This window comes from Octopus sinensis, linkage group LG29, assembly GCF_006345805.1.
Source record: "Octopus sinensis linkage group LG29, ASM634580v1, whole genome shotgun sequence".
Lineage (NCBI taxonomy): Eukaryota > Metazoa > Mollusca > Cephalopoda > Octopoda > Octopodidae > Octopus > Octopus sinensis.
This window is the reverse complement of record NC_043025.1, coordinates 4582885-4596653: the sequence shown is the minus strand read 5'-3', so window position 1 is coordinate 4596653 and position 13769 is coordinate 4582885. Positions and strand designations below refer to the sequence as shown.

Sequence of the window (13769 nt, the reverse complement as noted above, 5' to 3'; positions counted from 1 at the left end):
AATATATACAAATTATATATATGTATACAAATATATACACATTATATATATGTATACAAATATATACAAATTATATATATGTATACAAATATATACAAATTATATATATGCATACAAATATATACACATTATATATATGTATACAAATATATACAAATTGTATATATTTATACAAATATATACAAATTGTATATATGCATACAAATATATACAAATTATATATGTATGCAAATATATAAAAATTATATATAAATGTATACAAATATATACAAATTATATATAAATGTATACAAATATATACAAATTATAATATGTATACAAAATATATACAAATTATATATATGTATAAAATATACAAATTATATATATGTATACAAATATATACAACATTATATATGTATACAAATATATACAAATTATATATATGTATACAAATATATACAAATTATATATATGTATACAAATATATACTTTTTTATATATGTATATACATATATATACTTTTTTATATATGTATATAAATATATACAAATTATATATATGTATACAAATATATACAAATTCTTTATATGTATATAAATATATACAAATTATATATATGTATATTAATATATAGAAATTGTATATATGTATATAAATATATACAAATTGTATATATGTATATAAATATATACAAATTATATATATGTATACAATTATATACAAATTATGTATATGTATACAATTATATACTTTTTATATATGTATACAAATTATATATATGTATATAAATATATACAAATTATATATATGTATAAAAATATATAGAAATTATATATATGTATATAAATACATACAAATTATATATACGAACATAAATATATACAAATTATATATATGTATACAAATATATACAAATTATATATATGTATACAAAAATATACAAATTATATATATGTATACAAATATATACAAATTATATATATGTATACAAATATATACAAATTATATATATGTATACAAATATATACAAATTATATATATGTATACAAATATATACACATTATATATATGTATACATATATATACAAATTATATATATGTATACAAATATATACAAATTATATATATGTATACAAATATATACTTTTTTATATATGTATACAAATATATACAAATTATATATATGTATACAAATATATACAAATTATATATATGTATACAAATATATACAAATTATATATATGTATACAAATATATACAAATTATATATATGTATACAAATATATACAAATTCTTTATATGTATACAAATATATACAAATTATATATATGTATGCAAATATATACAAATTATATATATGTATACAAATATATACAAATTATATATATGTATCCAAATATATACAAATTATAGATAAGTATCCAAATATATACAAAATATATATATGTATACAAATATATACTTTTTTATATATGTATACAAATATATACAAATAATATATATATGTATACAAATATATACAATTTATATATATGTATACAAATATATACAATTTATATATATGTATACAAATATATACACATTATATATATGTATACATATTATGTAGATGTATATAAACGTATACAAATTATATATATGTATATAAATGTATACAAATTATATATATGTATTTAATTATATACAAATTATATATATGTATATAAATATATACAAATTATATATATGTACTTAAATATATACAAATTATATATATGTATACAAATATATACAAATTATATAGATGTATACAAATATATACAAATTATATATATGTATGCAAATATATACAAATTATATATATGTATACAAATATATACAAATTATATATATGTATACAAATATATTCAAATTATATATATGTATACAAATATATACAAATTATATATATGTATACAAATATATACAAATTATATGTATGTATATAAATATATACAAATTATATTTATGTATATAAATATATACAAATTATATATATGTATATAAATATATACGAATTATATATATGTATATAAATATATACGAATTATATATATGTATATAAATATATACAAATTATATATATGTATATAAATATATACAAATTATATATATGTATATAAATATATACAAATTATATATATGTACATAAATATATACAAATTATATATATGTATACAAATATATACAAATTATATATATGTATACAAATATATACAAATTATATATATGTATACAAATACATACAAATTATATATATGTATACAAATATATACAAATTATATATATGTATATAAATATATACAAATTATATATATGTATACAAATATATACACATTATATATATGTATACAATTATATACAAATTATATATATGTATACATATATATACAAATTATATATATGTATACAAATATATACTTTTTTATATATGTATACAAATATATACTAATTATATATATGTATACAAATATATAAAAATTCTTTATATGTATATAAATATATACAAATTATATATATGTATACAAATATATACAAATGATATATATGTATACAAATATATACAAATTATATATATGTATACAAATATATACAAATTATATATATGTATATAAATATATACAAATTCTATATATGTATATAAATATATACAAATAATATATATGTATGTAAATATATACAAATTATATATATGTACATAAATATATACAAATTATATATATGTATGCAAATATATACAAATTATATATATGTATACAAATATATACAAATTATATATATGTATACAAATATATACAAATTATATATATGTATACAAATATATACAAATTATATATATGTATACAAATATATACAAATTATATATATGTATACAAATATATACAAATTATATATATGTATACAAATATATACAAATTATATATATGTATACAAATATGTACAAATTATATATGTATACAAATATATACAAATTATATATATATATACAAATATATACTTTTTTATATATGTATACAAATATATACAAATTATATATATGTATACAAATATATACTTTTTTATATATGTATACAAATATATAGAAATTTTATATATGTATACAAATATATAGAAATTATATATATGTATACAAATATAAACAAATTATATATATGTATATAAATATATACAAATTATATATATGTATATAAATATATACAAATTATATATATGTATATAAATATATACAAATTATATATATATATATAAATTTATACAAATTATATACAAATTATATATATGTATACAAATTATATGTATGTATATAAATATTTACAAAATATATACAAATTATATATATGTATACAAATTATATGTATGTATATAAATATTTACAAATTATATTTATGTATATAAATATTTACAAATTATATTTATGTATATAAATATAACAAATTATATATATGTATATAAATATATACAAATTATATATATGTATATAAATATATACAAATTATATATATGTATATAAATATATACAAATTATATATATGTACATAAATATATACAAGTTATATATATGTATACAAATATATACAAATTATATATATGTATACAAATATATACTTTTTATATATGTATACAAATATATACAAATTATATATATGTATACAAATATATACAAATTATATATATGTATACAAATATATACAAATTATATATATGTATACAAATATATACAAATTATATATATGTATACAAATATATACACATTATATATATGTATGCAAATATATACAAATTATATATATGTATACAAATATATACAAATTATATATATGTATACAAATATATACATTTTTATATATGTATACAAATATATACAAATTATATATATGTATACAAATATATACACATTATATATATGTATACAAATATATACAAATTATATATATGTATACAAATATATACAAATTATATATATGTATACAAATTATATATATGTATACAAATATATACACATTATATATATGTATACAAATATATACAAATTATATATATGTATACAAATATATACAATTTATATATATGTATCAAATTATATATATGTATACAAATATATACACATTTATATATGTATACAAATATATACAAATTATATATTGTATACAAATATATACAAATTATATATATATATACAAATATATACAAATTATAATATATATATGTATATATATGTATATAAATATATAAAAATTATATATATGTATACAAATATATACACATTATATATATGTATACAAATATATACTTTTTACATATGTATACAAATATATACAAATTATATATATGTTTACAAATATATACAAATTATATGTATGTATATAAATATATACAAATTATATTTATGTATATAAATATGTACAAATTATATATATGTATATAAATATATACAAATTATATATATGTATATAAATACATACAAATAATATATATGTATGTAAATATATACAAATTATATATATGTACATAAATATATACAAATTATATATATGTATACAAATATATACAAATTATATATATGTATACAAATATATACAAATTATATATATGTATACAAATATATACAAATTATATATATGTATACAAATATATACAAATTATATATATGTATACAAATATATACAAATTATATATATGTATACAAATATATACAAATTATATATATGTATACAAATATATACACATTATATATATGTATAGATATATATACAAATTATATATATGTATAGATATATATACAAATTATATATATGTATACAAATATGTACAAATTATATTAATGTATACAAATATATACAAATTATATATATGTATACAAATATATACTTTTTTATATATGTATACAAATATATACAAAGTATATATATGTATACAAATATATACACATTATATATATGTATACAAATATATACAAGTTATATATATGTATACAAATATATACAAATTATATATATATATACAAATATATACTTTTTTATATATGTATACAAATATATACAAATTATATATATGTATACAAATATATATAAATTCTTTATATGTGTATAAATATATACAAATTATGTATATGTATATAAATATATACAAATGATATATATGTATATAAATATATACAAATGATATATATGTATATAAATATATACAAATTATATATATGTATATAAATATATACAAATTATATATATGTATACAAATATATACAAATTATATATATGTATACAAATATATACACATTATATATATGTATACATATTATGTATATGTATATAAATGTATACAAATTATATATATGTATATAAATGTATACAAATTATATATATGTATATAAATATATATAAATTATACATATGTATTTAAATGTATACAAATTATATATATGTATATAATCATATACAAATTATATATATGCATATAAACACATACAAATTATATATATGTTTATAAACGTATACAAATTATATATATGTATATAAACGTATACAAATTATACATATGTAAATAAATATATACAAATTATATATATGTATATAAATATATGCAAATTATATATATGTATATAAATATATACAAATTATATATATGTGTATAAATATATACAAATTATATATATGTATATAAATGTATACAAATTATATATATGTATATAAATATATACAAATTATAGATATGTATATAATTATATACAAATTATATGTATGTATATTAATATATACAAATTGTATGTATGTATATTAATATATACAAATTATATACATGTATATAAATTTATACAAATTATATATATATGTCTATAAATATATACAAATTATATATATGTCTATAAATATATACAAATTATATATATGTATACAAATATATCAAATTATATATATCTATACAAATATATACAAATTATATATATGTATACAAATATATACAAATTATATATATGTATACAAATATATACAAATTATATATATGTATATAAATGTATACAAATTATATACATATGTATATAAACGTATACAAATTATATATATGTATATAAATGTGTACAAATTATATATATGTATATAAACGTATAGAAATTATATATATGTATATAAACGTATACAAATTATATATATGTATATAAACGTATACAAATTATATATATGTATATAAACGTATACAAATTATATATATGTATATAAACGTATAGAAATTATATATATGTATATAAACGTATACAAATTATATATATGTATATAAACGTATACAAATTATATATATGTATATAAACGTATACAAATTATCTATATGTATATAAACGTATACAAATTATATATATGTATACAAACGTATACAAATTATATATATGTATATAAATGTATACAAATTATATATATGTATATAAATGTATACAAATTATATATATGTATATAAATGTATACAAATTATATATATGTATATAAATGTATGCAAATTATATATATGTATATAAATGTATACAAATTATATATATATATATAAATGTATACAAATTATATATATATATAAATGTATACAAATTATATATATATATATATATATAAATGTATACAAATTATTTATATATATATATATAAATGTATACAAATATTATATATATATATATATAAATGTATACAAATTATATATATGTATATAAATGTATACAAATTATATATATGTATATAAATATATATAAATTATACATATGTATTTAAATGTATACAAATTATATATATGTATATAAATATATATAAATTATACATATGTATTTAAATGTATACAAATTATATATATGTATATAATCATATACAAATTATATATATGTATATAAACGCATACAAATTATATATATGTTTATAAACGTATACAAATTATATATATGTATATAAACGTATACAAATTATATATATGTATATAAATATATACAAATTATATATATGTATATAAATATATACAAATTATATATATGTATATATATATATATACAAACTATATATATGTATATAAATATATACAAATTATATATATGTGTATAAATATATACAAATTATATATATGTATATAAATGTATACAAATTATATATATGTATATAAATATATACAAATTATAGATATGTATATAATTATATACAAATTATATGTATGTATATTAATATATACAAATTATATGTATGTATATTAATATATACAAATTATATACATGTATATAAATTTATACAAATTATATATATATGTCTATAAATATATACAAATTATATATATGTCTATAAATATATACAAATTATATATATGTATACAAATATATCAAATTATATATATGTATACAAATATATACAAATTATATATATGTATAAAAATATATACATATTATATATATCTATACAAATATATACAAATTATATATATGTATACAAATATATACAAATTATATATATGTATACAAATATATACAAATTATATATATGTATATAAATGTATACAAATTATATACATATGTATATAAACGTATACAAATTATATATATGTATATAAATGTATACAAATTATATATATGTATATAAACGTATACAAATTATATATATGTATATAAATGTATACAAATTATATATATGTATGTAAATGTATACAAATTATATATATGTATATAAATGTATACAAATTATATATATGTATATAAATGTATGCAAATTATATATATGTATATAAATATATACAAATTATATATTATATATATGTATATATAAATGTATACAAATATTATATTATATATTATAAATGTATACAAATTATATATACATATAATGTATACAAATTATATATATATATATTAAATGTTATACACAATTATATATATATATATAAATGTATACAAATTATATATATATATATATATAATGTATACAATATTTATTTAATATATATATATATATATAAATGTATACAAATATTACATATATATATATATAAATGTATACAAATTAGATATTATAATATATATATATATATATATATATTATATATATATATATATATAATGTATACAAAATTAATACCTATATATATATAAATGTATACAAATTATATATATATCTATATATATATAAATGTATACAAATTATATTATATATATATATATATGTATACAAATTATATATATATATATATATAAATGTATACAAATTATATATATATATATATAAATGTATGCAATGTATACACTGTCCAACCCTTGATAGCACGGAAAACGGTCGTTAAACGATGATGATGATGATGATTCTCCGTATTTGTTTCTCTCTCCTTTCTCTCTCACTTTCCCACTCTCTTAGTTTTCTCATCTCTCGGACTCTTCCTCGCTTTCTCTTACTCTCTATCTTTATCTATCTCTCTCCCATTTATAAATACTCGATTAGAGCACTCTGGGTATAATCATAAAAGTGAAAAATTGAATTTTTAGGCAAATCAAACAGTGAAAAACCAAAAAGAAAAACATTAAAAAAAATATAATATAGAAAATATAAAATTGAAAAATTTAAATTAAATTGAAAATAAAAATTATTAAATTATATTTATAATTTGTTTAAAACTATATATAACTATGAAAAAGTACGAGAAAGTTTAATATACATAACTACAGATATATACACTTTGTATATATACATTATATATACATATTTATATATAGAACACACACACACACATACATTATATATACATATTTATATATAGAACATACACACACATACATTATATATACATATTCATATATAGAACACACACACACACACACATACATTATATATATATATATATTTATATATAGAACACACACACATATAAATATAAATGAACACAAGAATATCTGATTCATAATATTTGTTCTCATGCTCGTGTGTTGTTGGTGACAGACAGATACATAAAAGAACGTCGATGTAATGGGAAGGTAAGAAACAGAGTGAGTGAAAAAGAGAGGAAATAGTGAGAGTGACAGATACTTTAAATAACGGTAGTGGAACTATCAAAGTTATAAATAAAGGGGAGTGAGAGGGTACTGGAGGAAATAGCGTGAGTGAGGAAGATGGCCCCTAGCAACCACACCTTTTAAGATAGGGATTTCTAAGGTAGCCCACGAGCTTCGTCACCTATTTCTACATGTCCCTGTAAATTTTGGAGCGAATCGGACGGGACGTAGTGGCATTGAAAGCGATCCAAGCGGTATATATATATATATATATATATTATATATATATATATATATATATATGTCTTATTATAAAAGGCAGATTTTATCTGCCTCCCTTTGTCTCTTATAGAAATCTACAATATAGGATTTCTTCAATTACAATTTACCTAGCATTTTTAAGAGTAGAATGCATCGGGTCATACCAGGTCCAGTTTTTAAAATTGCAACCCCAATTAAGCAAAATTTAGAGAAAACTCACATTGTGGTGTGTAAGTCAAGTGCTTTTCTTATTGTGGGCTAGAGCACACGCACACACACACACACAAAAACGGAGCGATCTGATTCACTCACGCTATCACTCTAATTTCTACTCCTTTCTCTTTGCAAGTGTGCAACGATTAAAGTGAAACTATTTCTATAAAACGAGAGAAGTGTACCTTAAACCACTACTAAAAAAAAAACACAGCAAACAGAAACAAATAAATACATAACGATTTACTCCTCACACAATTTCTTCAATTAGAGTTTACCCATGATTTTTCAAAGTACTTCCATTGGGTCATGCCATACAAAATTTCTTTCAATTTTACCCCCAATTAAGACAAAATTCGAGAAAACTCAATATTTTAACATTTCACTCTGCATATTACTCCCACTTCCTCTTTACACACATAGACACGCAAATATATAAATAAAATTGTAAGCTAACGTGTGTGTGTGTGTGTGTGTGTGTGTGTGCGTGTGTGTGAGTGTGTGTGTATGTGTGCGTCTGTGTGTGTGTGATGGTGCGTGTGTGTCTGTGTGTGTGTGCGTGTGTGTGAGTGTGTGACAGGGATGAGCAAGTCAAACTGGTCATCCTTTTTGCTAGATCACCTAACATCTAAAGTTATCTCTAAGTAGCAGTCGCCCAAAAGTGTATATAGACACACACATGTATGTATAATGTGTGTGTATATATTTCCATAGAGGTAACCATTCACTCCATACAAAGTTATTTAGGACGAATTGGACGAATATAAGATCTAAAGTATATCCAAGTAGCAGAAAGATCGCCCAAAAGTGTATATAGATATTTAAATGTATTTATATATTCATCTATACACACATGTATGTATAATGTGTGTGTATATATTTTCATAGAGGTAACCATTCACTCCGCACAAAGTTTTTTTGGACGGACGAAAATCTTTATATATAAAAGAAAGGTTGTGTGTCTGTCTACTCCGATTTAGATTCCTAACTACTCCCACATTTTGCGATGCAGTTTAACCAAAACCGGGTATCTTATAGTCGTGATTCATATCGAGCCCTTCTGGGTATTAGCGCGCGTCTATGATGAGTCTACGATTTAAAAAATAATTTACCATCATTTTTTTCCATTTTAATGCATATTTTTTTAATAAAGGGAAGTAACACTCAAACTTCACACCAATATGCGACGTAATATCACATCAGCAGCATTTCCTCACACCCTCCTTGCACTTGACGACGGCAAAGTGCACTTGGCGAAGGCAAAATACCAGGGTGTGAAAATGGTAATATTGCCATCGATTCCATTTGTACCATTGTTAAGACGCCTCCTGATCTCAGAGATGCAGTGTTCCCAGATCTACAAGCTAATTATCAGAATATGGATTGGATTGGCAAAAAGGCTATACTGGCCCCGAGGAATAAAACTGTTCACCATATTAATGATGAAATGCTAAAACTCATTCCTGGGGAAGTCTATGTATATCAGTCTATCGATACAACTCCTGACCCAGAGGACGTCATCAACTATCCAATAGAGGTACTCAATTCCTTTGAGCACCCCGGACTATCACCACACTTTCTCAAACTTAAAGTTGGTGCCCCTATAATGCTCATCAGAAATTTGGTTCCCCCAAAAACAATGCAATGGCACACGTTTGATCGTTAAGTCCTTATCTCCCACCGTAAACTTATATCAATATTTGCCTGGATAATCATCATAATTCAGTGCAATCATTAACAGTACTTTCAAGCAATTCAGCCCCGAGCAACGCCGGGCAATTCTGCTAGTACATATATATATATATAAAGCTGAAGTTGTCTGGATATATGTATGTATGTATGTGTGTGTGTGTGTATACGTATGTATGTGTAGAGACCTCTTTTGGCTCCACCTGAGTTTTGAAACTGAATGGGTAAATTTCCCCCTAACTATAGAGCCTTATTGTTCTGTTGAGGAACAATGTTGTTTTATTCAACCGATGGCCTTCCCAACATTTGATTGATGTATTTTCCTCTTGACCCATAACCCTTCTAGTTTGTAAAGGGTTTAAATAAATAATATAAGGGATCTTTACCCTTTCAACGGCAGATCGAGAAATATATTTTTTGTAACTAAACACTTTCAACCTTCGGACACTAACCCTAACCCTAATGTGTCCTATAAAACATATTTTACTTTTAATGTTACTCTTGACCGCGGCCATGCTGGAGCATCGCCTTTGATCGAGCAACTCGACCCCGGGACTTATTCTTTTTGTAAGCCCAGTACTTATTCTATCCTTAGCCAATCATATTGTCTGTTTTCATTTGAAATTATTAGCTGCATAGTGTTAATGTGACGTAGATAGCTATTTTGTGAGTGGGTAAGCAGTAAGCAAACAGCTGTGGTAGATGTGGTTATCATGGCAGTGGTGGTAGTGGTGACAGTGGATGTGTATGATGGCAGCAATTATAGTGTTGGTGTTTTTGTAGAGGTGGTGGTGGTGGCGGCAGTGGATGATGATGATAGTAGTAGTAGTAGCATTGATTATGTTAGGATGTCTCATGGATGGTAGTGTTGGTGTGTGTGTGTGTGTGTGTATGTATGGATCAAAACAGTTTGATTCAAATTCTGTGGTTCTTATATATTCATACATACATACATATACATGTAGATGTATATAACATATATATATTGTATGTAAACATCTTTATATATATATATATATATATATAATGTATGCATCTATAATACACACACATTATAAATATATACACATATATGCATATGCATTAGAATATGTGTGTATAGGTATATATATATATATATATATATATATGCATATGTTTGTATACATGTGTGTGTAGCTATTTAGGATCTACACAAATTTTATATATACTCCACGAAGTTTATGATAAGCGGAGATGTCTACATTTTAGTTAGCTATTTACATGTTTACGTTAACCACGTCACAAAATAACTGTTTACGTCACAGTAACAATATTTTGAGAGGCAGTAAATAATATGAGGCCGAAAGAAAGAATATCATTGGTTAAAATTCGAATTATTAAACAACGTTAAACTTAGAAATTACAATTCCGTTTTCATTTTGGTTTACAATTATGTTTTCTTTTGACACATTCTACCAGTATACGAAGTCTCAAATTGTTTAGTTAACTAGGAAAATCTGGCTTTCAAAAAGAAAAGATCCTATATATATTTTTTCAAGACAACAGGAATGTGAAATGATAAAAGATTCGACTGCCATTTCTAGCATATTGAGTAACCACATACAGGCCTTCCCATCGCGCGTGAGTGTTTGTTGCTATCTGCGCGAGCGCGCACGTGTGCGTCTGTGCGCAGGCGCAGTATCATTTTCATCAACCGCACATGTTGCTAATATGTACTGTTATTTGTGGTTGCTGATTTCATCTGGTAGCGTGGCCGAGCGGTCTAAGGCGCTGGTTTAAGGCACCAGTCTCTTCGGAGGCGTGGGTTCGAATCCCACCGCTGCCATGTGATTATTTTTTTTACTTCTTTTGTTTTTCTTATCTTTTATTTGTTCTGGGGATTGCACTCTGGCCATGCTGGATCACTACCTTGTACGGTTACGATACTACATACGACGCATAAAACGTAGGATAAGGATATATATAAAGAAATGAAACCCCGAAAATGTCAGTGCACGGCACCTCGAGAATGTGTCTTCCTGTTTAGCCTTGGGCCATCAATGCCTTCTGAGTGGAATCATGTATTTTTTGTCTTTTGCATGTTTCAATAATTGGACTACGGCCATGCTGGGGTATTGCCTTGAAGAGTTTTGGTCGAACAAATCACCCACGGTAGTTATTTTTTTTCTTTTGAAGCCTGGTAATTCTGTTGGCAATTTTGCTGAACCGCTAAGTTACGCGGACATACACAAACAAACCCCAGTTGTCAAGCAGTGGTGACGGATTAAAGATACACACGCACACCCATACATGCATTCATACATATCTGTCTGTCTGTCTGTCTATCAATCTATCTATCTATCTATCTATCTATCTATCTATCTATCTGTCTGTCTGTCTGTCTGTCTGTCTGTCTGTCTGTCTGTCTGTCTATCTCTCTGTCTCTCTGTCTATCTATCTGTCTGTCTATCTATCTGTCTGTCTATCTATCTCTCTGTCTATCTATCTCTCTGTCTGTCTATCTATCTGTCTATCTATCTATCTATCTATCTATCTATCTATCTATCTATCTATCTATCCATCCGTCTGTCTGTCTGTCTGTCTGTCTGTCTATCCATCTATCTGTCTGTCTGTCTATCCATCTATCTATCTA

At 20.7% G+C, this 13769-nt stretch overlaps 1 protein-coding gene and 1 non-coding gene across 3 annotated transcripts in view; both read left to right on the top strand.

Annotated features, from left to right (window-relative positions):
• LOC115226061 (MARVEL domain-containing protein 1-like) overlaps positions 1 to 13769 on the top strand; it is a 347770-nt gene that overhangs the window by 154177 nt on the left and 179824 nt on the right. The gene's annotated exons all lie outside the window — the stretch shown is intronic.
• Positions 12881 to 12962, top strand: Trnal-aag. The gene has a single exon. It is a non-coding gene; the product is annotated as a tRNA-Leu (tRNA).